This window comes from Kryptolebias marmoratus, linkage group LG8 (assembly GCF_001649575.2).
Source record: "Kryptolebias marmoratus isolate JLee-2015 linkage group LG8, ASM164957v2, whole genome shotgun sequence".
Lineage (NCBI taxonomy): Eukaryota > Metazoa > Chordata > Actinopteri > Cyprinodontiformes > Rivulidae > Kryptolebias > Kryptolebias marmoratus.
In genome coordinates, this window is record NC_051437.1 from 2,378,120 (window position 1) to 2,389,454 (window position 11,335).

Consider the following 11,335-nt stretch of genomic DNA (forward strand, 5'->3'; position numbering starts at 1 on the left):
TTTTTTTTTTTTTTTGGGCTCTTCTCTTTTTCCCCTGTTGCCTTAGCAAACAAAGAGAAAAATAATTAATCAATCAAAAAACACGATCAAAACATGTATGAAACATTGCTCATTAATCAAAGAATGAGAAGAGCAAACCTCAATACACAATTGCAATACCACTCCCGGCCAGGGGCGGCGAAGGCGCACCCTTAGTGGCACGACGCAGCTTCTACTATGAGTAGAGCAACGTTAGCACAACAAAACACAGAGGCTACAAACAGCCTCGGAAAAAGTTGGTCCAGGAGAAAAACGGGAGTGGAAAATACTCACAAACAACAGTCGAAGACTCACGGAACGCCAGAGGGGTGCCAGGGAAAACCAGCAGCCCAAATCAGCGCTTAAACGTGAGTAAATGGTGAAAAACCAACACAAACCGGCACAAGCTCTCAGTGACCAGGAGGATAGAAAGAGGGTGAGTGTGTGCACGCGCCTCATTCATATAGGGTGGGACGCGCACCCACAGGTGTGATTAATTTGGCATAATGCTCCTGACCCGAGGGTTGTAGTCACATGGTTACAGGTTCACTGAAATGAAATAGAACAGGAGAGGAACCTCAGTTTCCATCATCTCTTAAATTAGCTCAGGTGATATCAGAGTTTAATTTTGTTGATGCTTGCAGGATTAAACACCCTCAGACTAAACGGTATACGTGGGTAAAAGTTAAGGATGGGGCAGTGAGTGGGGCTAGGTTGGACAGATTTTATATCTCAAAAAATCACAGAAATAGACTATCCAGTTGTTTAATTTGTCCAGTTGGTTTTTCTGATCATCATTTAGTTTACTTGGCTTTTCTTGTTTCAGACACCACTAGATGCAGATCGTATTGGCATTTTAACACCAAACTGCTTCAAGACACTTTTTTTGTCAAAGTTTTAGTAGTTTTTGTCAGCTTTGGAAGGAAAGAAAATTAGCGTTTACATCTTTAACTGATTGGTGGGAGGTTGGAAAGACTCAGATAAGAGTTATTTGTCAACAATATGCAAGTTACTCTACAGCTAAAATTAAGAATGTGATTCAAAATTGAGAAAATGAAATAAAACAGTTAGAAAACAATCTATTAACAGATGTTACTAATAATGACCAGCTTAAACAAAAGAAAGATAAGTTAAGTTGTTTTTTACATGAGAGGGCAAAAGGGGCTTTAGTTCGGTCAATGTTTGCCATGATCAAGGACATGGATGCTCCTACAGCTTTCTTTTTTATTTGGTAGAAACATTAGTCAGACAAAACAGTTAGTTTGCCTCCGGCTTCCAGATGGGACTCTGACTACTGATCCGGGTGCCCTGAAGAAGCATGCTGTGGCGGTTTACAGTGACCTTTTTAGGAAGCAGACCTGTAACAAATCTGTATGGAGGCCCTGCTGGATGGTCTTCCTCAGCTTACCACTGCAGATCGGGCAATTCTGGACGCTGGAGTTTCATTGGAAGAACTGACTGTTGCTGTTTGACAAATGGCTCCTGGCAAGAGTCCAGGTCTGGATGTTTTACCTGCAGACTTTTATAAACATTTTTGGAGGTTGTTGGGAGAGGACTTGTGGGAGGTGCTGCAGGAGTGCACATCAACGGGTATCTTGCTAACATCCAGTCGACAAGCTGTTCTGTCCCTACTTCCAAAAAAAGGAGACTTGACTCTGCTGAAAAACTGGAGACCCGTTTCCCTCCTTTGTGTGAATTATAAGTTATTTTCTAAAGTGCTTTCAAATAGGCTGAAAAATGTTCTTGAACTTATTATACACAGAGATCAAGCATATTGTGTTCCTGGGAGATCCATCAAGGACAATCTTTTTCTTTTAAGAGACTTGTTTGATACTTGTAAACTTTATAAAATTGATGTTGGTATTATTTCTTTAGATCAGGGGTAGGCAACCCGCGGCTCTAGAGCCGCATGCAGCTCTTTGGCGCTGCCCTAGCGGCTCCCTGGAGCTTTTTCAAAAATGTTTGAAAATGGAAAAAGATGGGGGAGAGAAATATATTTTTTGTTTAAATATATGCCTCTTTTACATGGACCCTAATTCAGAAGTCCGGCTCTACTCCACTCTACTCTGCTCGGCTCTATAAAGGATGCATCCTGTTCACACCGGCCAGTTTGGTCGGTAGCAGAGGAACGCCTCCTCGTGTCGGAGTAGGACGGCTGTTATCCGCCGGAGATTTCAGGCTTTACAGCGCCTTCAGCTGGGGGACAGAGGCAGAAACGTTGCAGGGTAAGCTAACGCTGTTGTTTATATTCCTACCATTCGCTCTTTATGCTTGCATCTGGTCACACCCACAACCAATGAGTGAACAGGAGCTAAGCTTGCTCCGCCCACGAAGCAGGGCCAGTCCGGCTGGCCCGACTCTGAAGCAGCTATATTAGCTATATTAGCCTATCAGATAGGCTAATATAGATACATACAGCATGCGTTGCCTTCATTATAAGGTTTATATAAGGCTTTTAATTTTTTGCGGCTCCAGACATTTTTGTTTTTTTGGTCCAATATGGCTCTTTCATCATTTTGGGTTGCCGACCCCTGCTTTAGATCAAGAAAAGGCTTTTGATAGGATTGATCATTGTTTTCTTTTTTCTACATTAAGAGCTTTTGGATTTGGTGAAGGGTTTATTTCTTTATTGGGTTTATTATATAATGAAGTGTTTAGTGTTTTTAAAGTCAGGGGAGGATTAAGTTGTCCTATCAAGGTTCAGAGAGGCATTCGACAAGGCTGTCCCATATCTGGGCAGTTGTACTCTATTGCTGTTAAACCTTTTTTACACAAAGTACCTTCTGATCTTACAGGTGTTATTCTTCCAGGTTTGCTTAATCATCCAAATTTAGTAGTTTTTGCTTATGTTGATGATATAAATATTTTTATTAAAAATCAGAATTACGTAATGGGTCTTCAGCATTGTTTGGAGCTTTATGAAAAAGATTCTTCAGCCAAAGTAAACTGGGAAAAAAGTTCTGCTTTAGAAATTGGCTCATGGACAAATAATAATCTCCCTATACTAACGGGTAATATTCATTGGGTTGAGGACGGTTTAAAATTTTTGGATGTGTTTTTGGGGACAGATATTTTTTTTTTAATTGGGAGGGTGTTGTAGAGAGAGTGTGGTCCTATAGGGGAATGGTTCAGGTAGTTAATAACTTGGTTGCTTCGGCTCTATGGCATACACTGACTGTGCTAACACCACCATCTTCCCTCATACAACGTCTTCAAAAGATTCTAGTGGATTTCTTCTGGTCTGGACGACACTGGGTGAGAGCTGCAGCTTTGTACCTACCAGTGGAGGAGGGAGGACAAAGACTCATAGACATAACTTCACAGCTTTCAGGCTTCAAACATTGCAGAGACTGCTATATGGATTTGGACTACCATGGATGGATACTGCGCATTTTATGCTAAGGAAAGCAGGACGTATTGGTTATGATAAACATCTCTTTTTTTGATGCGGAAAAGATCTTTGGACCTAACTGGTAGTACTCCTTTTTACCAATCAGTTTTGAACGCTTGGCATATCCTCACCTTTGAAAGAAAGGATGATACAACACCAGGGATGTGGATTTTTGAAGAACCTTTGTTTGAAAACAGCTTTTTCTTGTCGCAGCTGCTCTCGTCTGTTACGTTGAGATCCAAAATGAGAGAGGAAGGCTGTGTGAAGCTGGGCCATCTAATGAAACTGTCTGTGTCCAGTCTTATGGAGAGTCTACAAGTGCGATCCCATAGATTTGTGTTAAGACTGAAAGAAGAAGTCTGTGCTTCTCTGTCAAAATCTATTAGAGTGTTTGCTGTTAATAGTAGTCTGTATGATCAATGGGATGATGAGTATGAGTATCTGTTTTCTTCTTTAATTGTGTCTCCTGCAGTGGATCAGTGGCAGGATGAACCAGAGAAGCGACTGTCTCTCCAAAATTCACCTTTAGGTTGTTTTGAAGGCTTGGGTAAGAAAGTCTTGTATAACATGTGTGAAAGTTCTGAATTTACGCTCTTTGGCTGAAGTGAGGGTGTCAAGGTGGACTGGGTTTTTTGACGCCATCTCTTCCCCGAGAGGCTGTTGGCGGTCCCTGTACAAACTCCCCCTTAAGAAAGAACAAGAAAGAACAAAATTAATGGACAAACGGATGATGCTTGTGTTTTATTTCAGGGACTGGTTGTTGCTAGAGTTCGTGTGGAATTTCAGTTTTTTAGTTTGACGAAGAACCTAGATGGTTTTGTAAGTAAGTGGGGTATTAATGATGTTTTGTGTTTGCTGGATGAAGAATCTTTAAGTTTTGGTTTTTGATTTTCTTTATTTATTGTTTTTTTTTGTTTGTTTTTTGTGACTGTTGGAGTGTGAAATAAAGGAAATTTTAAAATCAAACTCTTTCTTTCTTTCTTATAATGGTAATACAATAAATGATGACATCTCTGGATAATATTGTTTTGGGCTTCTTTCTCTTGTTGTCTTTTTTTAGTCAGTCTTTGTTTTAATTTATTATACCATCCATTAAATTGAAAAATCTTGCTAAGGTGGTACTCAAGCATTCAAATATGACACTGAATGGTGCTTCCTGCTTACTGAAGCAACACACATAAACTCAGTTTTTCCATTCCTCTCCTTAAGCTTCACTGTCAAGAAGTATTTTCTCATCAAGTGTTCACTGTTTCTGCTTTTTATTTAAAACAACATATCTCTTCATTTAAGCCACATAGACTCAGACTATTTTATTCTGTTTTCATCTTGCACTTTGTGCTTTGCTTCTTTGCTCTCTTCTCCCTCTTTGAAATTCTCTGCTGGACTCCTGGCTGTCAGAGCTGCGGGTTCCTGATACGTGGATCTGCAGTGATGTTTTGCTGATTACTGCTGGCACAGTCCTCCTCCATGGATACAGCCTAACCAACCTGTTCAGCTTTAACACCATACATTCTTCCATCTATACTTATTTCTCCATTATTTTTCCGTTTTTTATGGATTCACACCTACAGTACCTATGAGCAAAGATCATTAGTGACTCAGCTCTTTGCTTCAAGGTCCTGCACATCCTTCTGAAACCCCCTGAACATTACTAAATAAGCTGAATTTGTTTCATCCGCTTCAGTTTCAAGGTCAGCACACAAAGGTTCGCTAAGAACTCATGCTTCATTTATGTAGATTTACTAAAGAAATTAAATGCCTAGCATTCCTTGAGGGCCACAGTTCACCACAGTTGTATTAAATTTGTTTAGTGGTTTGTGAGTTATTTGGTAGCACAACAGACAAAAGAACTCCAACAGACATGGGCAAAAACACTAATACCATTTCATTTTTTGGAAATGGTATTAGTTTAGAGAGAGTGAACTATAACTATTTTTTTAGAGCCAAACCAATTTCAGATGGCTGCCACAGCAAAGTGACTTTAAAAAACAAAATTGCTATAATGCAGTCAATTTTATTTTAAAAAATGAGCTAAAATTAGCTCATTATCAGGTTTGTGGATGGAGGATTTGGACACAGAATCCAGACCGATAGGAGAAGGTGCTCAAAAGTAAAACTTTTTTTTTTTAAATAAAACAAAACAAATAGCTGATGTGTCAGCAGAAACTGATACAAAAAAAAACAACTTACTAACAGCAGAGATCCAGGGAACATAAGGATGGTACCACAAAGAAAACAGAGACTGTGCATTTCTGCAACAATGAACCAGTGAGTATTGAAAGCTAAGGAACAGGTTATATGGACTGATGATGATGAGTAAGTGGACACAGGTGACTGATTACTAATTAGTAACACGTTCAGATGGATGAGGCAGGCTGACAGAAAACTACTACAGTGAATAATGACACAAGGAACACAGAGGGCACAGGGAGAAGACTACTACTTGGGCAACAGTGGCTCAGGAGGTAGGTTTGTCCTGTAACCAAAAGGTTGCCGGTTCAAACCCCCACTCCATCCGTCTCAGTCATTGTGTCCTTGAGCAAGACACTTCACCTGGTGGTCAGAGGACTTGGTGGTGCCAATGTAATGGCAGCCTCACTTCTGTCAGTCTACCCCAGGACAGCTGTGGCTACAATGTAGCTTACTGCCATCAATGGGAGACTGACTGTAGTGTAAACCGCTTTGTTGTCCTTGGACTAGATAAAGTGCTATACAAGTGCAATATGCTGGTGTAGATTCTCAGTCATCCAGGTCATGGTAAATTAAAAAAAGGTTAGAAAACAAAAACAACAAAAATATTGCGAAAGCTCCTCGGATGAGAAACGAAACATCTTCAACTACAGATTAGAAGTCCAGTTGTTTTTGTTTTTTAACCTTTTTTGAACATACAAGTGCAAGTTACCATTTATACTAAGGATGAAGGAAATCCAAATAGAAAAATAGTTAAAAAAATTAAAACATTTCATTCTGCAGTTAAAGAAGTTTCACTTCCCACTTAAGGAGATTTCCCTTTAAACAACTAACCCAATACAAAAGAACTCAAAAATATTAAAATCCTATTCACAACACATACTTCATGAGCTACTCATTACTCATTAAAATTCAGCATTAACACCTGGAATCAACCTGTGTGTGAGCAAAATATCCCATGGACAGATTCTAATGAAACTATTGAAAAGTGATCACTGGATGAACATCTACAACTGATTAACTTTTTAAATCATTTATGATGGGTACCAGAGCTAAACAACCTAAACAGTCACCAAAATGGCTTTAATTCAGTCAGTTTATAGATATTGAACTAACATTTAATGTGGCAGACTCATTTATAATGCATAATCTGAGTGCTAACAGATCATTCATTACAAAACACTGACATGAAAGGTGGAAGCAATATACACTCATAGGCCACTTTATTAGGTACACCTTGCTAGTACCAGATTGGACCCCCTTTTGCCTTCAGAACTGCCTTAATCCTTCATGGCATAGATTCAACAAAGTACTGGAAACATTCCCCAGAGAGTCTGGTCCATATTGACATGACAGCATCACACAGTTGCTGCAGATTTGTTGGCTGTACATCTATGATGCAAATCTCCCGTTCCACCACATCCCAAAGGTGCTCTATTGGATTGAGATCTGGTGACTGTGGAGGCCATTCAAATACAGTGAACTCATTGTTGTGTTCAAGAAACCAGTCTGAGATGATTCACGCTTTATGACATGGCGAGTTATCCTACTGGAAGTAGCCATCAGAAGATGGGTACACTGCGGTCATAAAGGGATGGACATGGTCAGCAACAATACTCAGGTAGGCTGTGGTGTTGACACAATGCTCATTTGGTACTAATGGGCCCAAAGTGTGCCAGGAAAATATCCCCCACAGCACTGCACCACCACCACCAGTCTATACCGTTTATACAAGGCAGGATGGATCCATGCTTTCATGTTGTTGATGCCAAATTCTGACCCTACCATCTGAATGTCGCAGCAGAAATCGAGACTCATCACTAGGCAACGTTTTTCCAATCTACTATTGTCCAATTTTGGTGAGCCTGTGCGAATTGTAGCCTCAGGTTCCTGTTTTTACATGACAGGAGTGGCACCCGGTGTGGTCTTCTGCTGCTGTAGCCCATCCACCTCAAGGTTCTACGTGTTGTGCAGTCAGAGATGCTGTTCTGCATACCTCGGTTGTAACAAGTGGTTATTTGAGTTACTGTTGCTGTTCTATCAGCTCGAACCAGTCTGGCCATTCTCCTCTGATCCCTGGCATCAACAAGGCATTTGCGCCCACAGAACTGTTGGTCACTGGATATTTTCTCTTTTTCGGACCATTCTCTGTAAACCCTAGAGATGGATGTGCGTGAAAATCCCAGCAGATCAGCAGTTTCTGAAATACTCAGACCAGCCCGTCTGGCACCAACAACCATGCCACGTTCAAAGTCACTTAAATCACCTTTCTTCCCCACTCTGATGCTCGGTTTGAACTGTAGCAGATTGTCTTGGCCATGTCTACATGCCTAAATGCATTGAGTTGCTGCCATGTGATTGGCTGATTCGACATTTGCGTTAATGAGCAGTTGGATAGGTGTACCGAATAAAGTGGCTGGTGAGTGTATATTTCTTCAAGAAAATGCTAGACCTTTAATTTAAATCTTCCATATTGGCTGATAAATGTTTTCAAAATAACAGATAATAAGTGAGATTATTGTTGGCCTGGATTTCTCAAAAATGTTGCTTAAACAAAGTCTTTGTTTACATGTTTATTTATTTGTTTCATAAGCAGGGAAAAATATACAGATTTAACTTCAAGCTTCAGCAAAAGATCTACACAAAAATAAGAAGCCATCTAGGAAAGCTGTCCTTTCTGCTTTCTGCAGAACACAAACACGATTGTAAAGCTGCAGAGCCTAAGTCATGGTATCCAAGAACTCTGCAAACCAGAAAATTAACCACGTTCAGTTGTAGAGGTCTACAAGAAACTGAAAGCAAGGTTAGAACCCTGGCATATACTTACAGCACTGTGCAAAAGTCTTTTTGCAACCTGCAGAAAGTGGAGCAATAATGCTTTTATCCATGTCAGTGTGTGCATCTTTTCATTTCTCTGTATGGTTAGCAAAATATCTTATATAATATTTTAATGAACTTGCAGAAATTAATCATTGTTTACACATCTACAACTGATGAGCTTTTGGACTCAACCCAATTCAAGATGACTGCCATAGCTCACTGACACTAAAAAACACAAAAATGGCTATAACTCAGTCAATATAACTAATTTATTGTGGTAGTAGTTGAGCAAGATCCTCAACAAATACTTAAAACACAACACATTTTGCAGCAGTTTTTTTGAAAGTCTTGGGATTAACTACTGAAGTCAGCTTTGTTAGTAAAATTTCACAAACCTCTAGAAAGATTTCTGTAAAACTCAATAATAAATTTTGTATATACATTTACATCTGATTAACTTTAGGAGTCAACCAGATTTAAACTACTGGCCACAGCTAATCAGACTTAGCCTACACAAAATGACTTTACATTACTGAATTTGACAGATATTAGTACTAACAAATCACAAGACAATGCGTGAGATCAAGCATAAAGTTATTTTCAAGGTTTTATCAAAATGGCAGCAGTGTCATTATTTCTCAACATGAGATTATCTCTATTTAAAAGTCTGTCACAAAAGATGGCGGGCAATATGCAGTCCTTCAAGGAATGCTATTCCTTTTATTTTTATTAAGCATTAGCCAGAAAGTTAGGAAACTATTACTAAATACCACTTTAAGTCTGGATTTGTGGGAAGCAGTGTTAGAAAATGAGGACTGGCCAAGACTTTTGCGCAATACTGTATACAAAGTCAAATGATTGTAATGCAGCAACATGGTTTGATAATATTTTAAAAGAATCTAGAGCAGGTTTAGAAAATGCTATAACATTTACACTCTTAATATTTTATGAAACATGGAGAGTCGAGTAAATTCATGACTCAGGCAGTGAGCAAAAAGCACTCCACATGTAGCACGCTAATATTCACAAGACACTTTCCCACACATTAAAAAGAACACAACCAACAAAAACACTTAGGCATTATGCTGCTTTTTTTCTTTTGGTAATACAAAGAATCTTAACAACAACAGTATACTTTTTTTTTTTATCAAATTGGACATTAAACAGGGTTTCTTTTGACATTCATGTGGTCTTTAAGATGCAAACAAATAAAAATAATCTTCCTGCATCGCAACACAAGAAGGTAACATTATCTACATCACAGATAGTGAGAAATATTTATTTTTACACCAAGAAAAAGAAGACTAGCCTGAATGATGGTTGTTTTACACCTTATTTTTACACAATAATAATAATAATAATAATAATAATAATTCATTTAAATGTTTACACAAAGCTAACAGACAGTATATTTATACTTATCTCCTTAAACAATAGGATTTTTATGTCCCAAACTCACCTGCTACTAAGAAAAGCTTCTAAAACACCAAACAGTAATACAAAATGTTGCTTTTTCAACTTTAACAGTAAAACACAAATGCTCACAGCCGAGTTCAATATGGCTACGTTCACACTGTAGGCAAAAGTGTCCCAAATCTGAATTTTTGCCAACATGAGATACATATCTTATTTTTTTATAAGTCTGAACATGACAAATTTGATTTTTCAAATCTGACCCAGGTCACTTTCACATTTGGTTTTAAATCAGATACATATTCAATGTTCTTCAAAGCGACCTCAGTCTAAATGGTCACAATGCCTTTCATTTGACTTTTACATTATTGAAGTAGGTATATGAGGATCGATCCAAATATTGATATTATTGATACCAATGTCATGCAGTTTAAAGCTTGGAACTCTGTACATCTTTAGCTACAGAACAGAAGTCCAGTTGCTTTGTCTTTTTTAAAAACGTTTTAAAAACATTTGCCATGTCCTGGATAACTAAGAATCTACACCAACATATTAACATTGGTGTCAGATTGTATTGATACTAGTAAGATGGGATCAATACTTGAGTTTGTTTCTAATTTAAGTACGTTTTTCCCATTCCAGATTCTGCACTCCAGTAGGCAGGAAGTGGCCACATCAAATGTAAACTGGAGGAAACAAGCATGGCAGATAATGCTTGTTTTGGCTCTGATTGCCTAACAACCTCAGAATCAATACACACACTGACATGTGTAGCATTCATATTTACTTCTGTAAACAGCATGCTGCACATCTTCACATCTTCTGGGAATGCGGGTCGCTTCAGGTCCATAGAACATTCACACTCGAGTCTGATAATGGTCACATATTATAATCTGAACAAAAAAATTGGATCTGAGCAAAAAATAGGAATCAAGCATTAAGACCTACAGTATGAACGTAGTCTAAGTTGTCATAAAGACAATGAGTTTTATAAATACTGGTCACCTTTTGTAAAACATTAAATATTTTATTTTAAGCATCAAAGCAAAGCATCAAGAACTCTGGCTAATCTGACTGAACTGATAGAAGCAATGAAAAAAACTGTCAAATATATGCTCAGTCTCTCAGGTGGCACAGCTCACCAGTATGCATGTAGCTGATACACTGGGAATAAATCTTTAAACAAAATGTATTCCTGTTTTCATTCAGCTAATAGCATCACTGCACACTCTGTGAGAAATATGAAGTGTTGAGACCCCTTCACACAGGATGAAGACCCCACTATGTTGAAAAAACAAAACAAAATAGACAGATTGTGGATGGTCTTGGCAGGGTCTTGGTGAGGTCTTCAAGTGTGTATTAGAAAACACTTGGGTTCCCCATTACATAGGAGAGTAATAGGTCCATAATGGTTTTCTAAAGATTCCCACTCGCACAGATACTGTATCTCTGCATGCATACAAACCTGGATGCTTTTATACATGCAGATACATGATACATGAA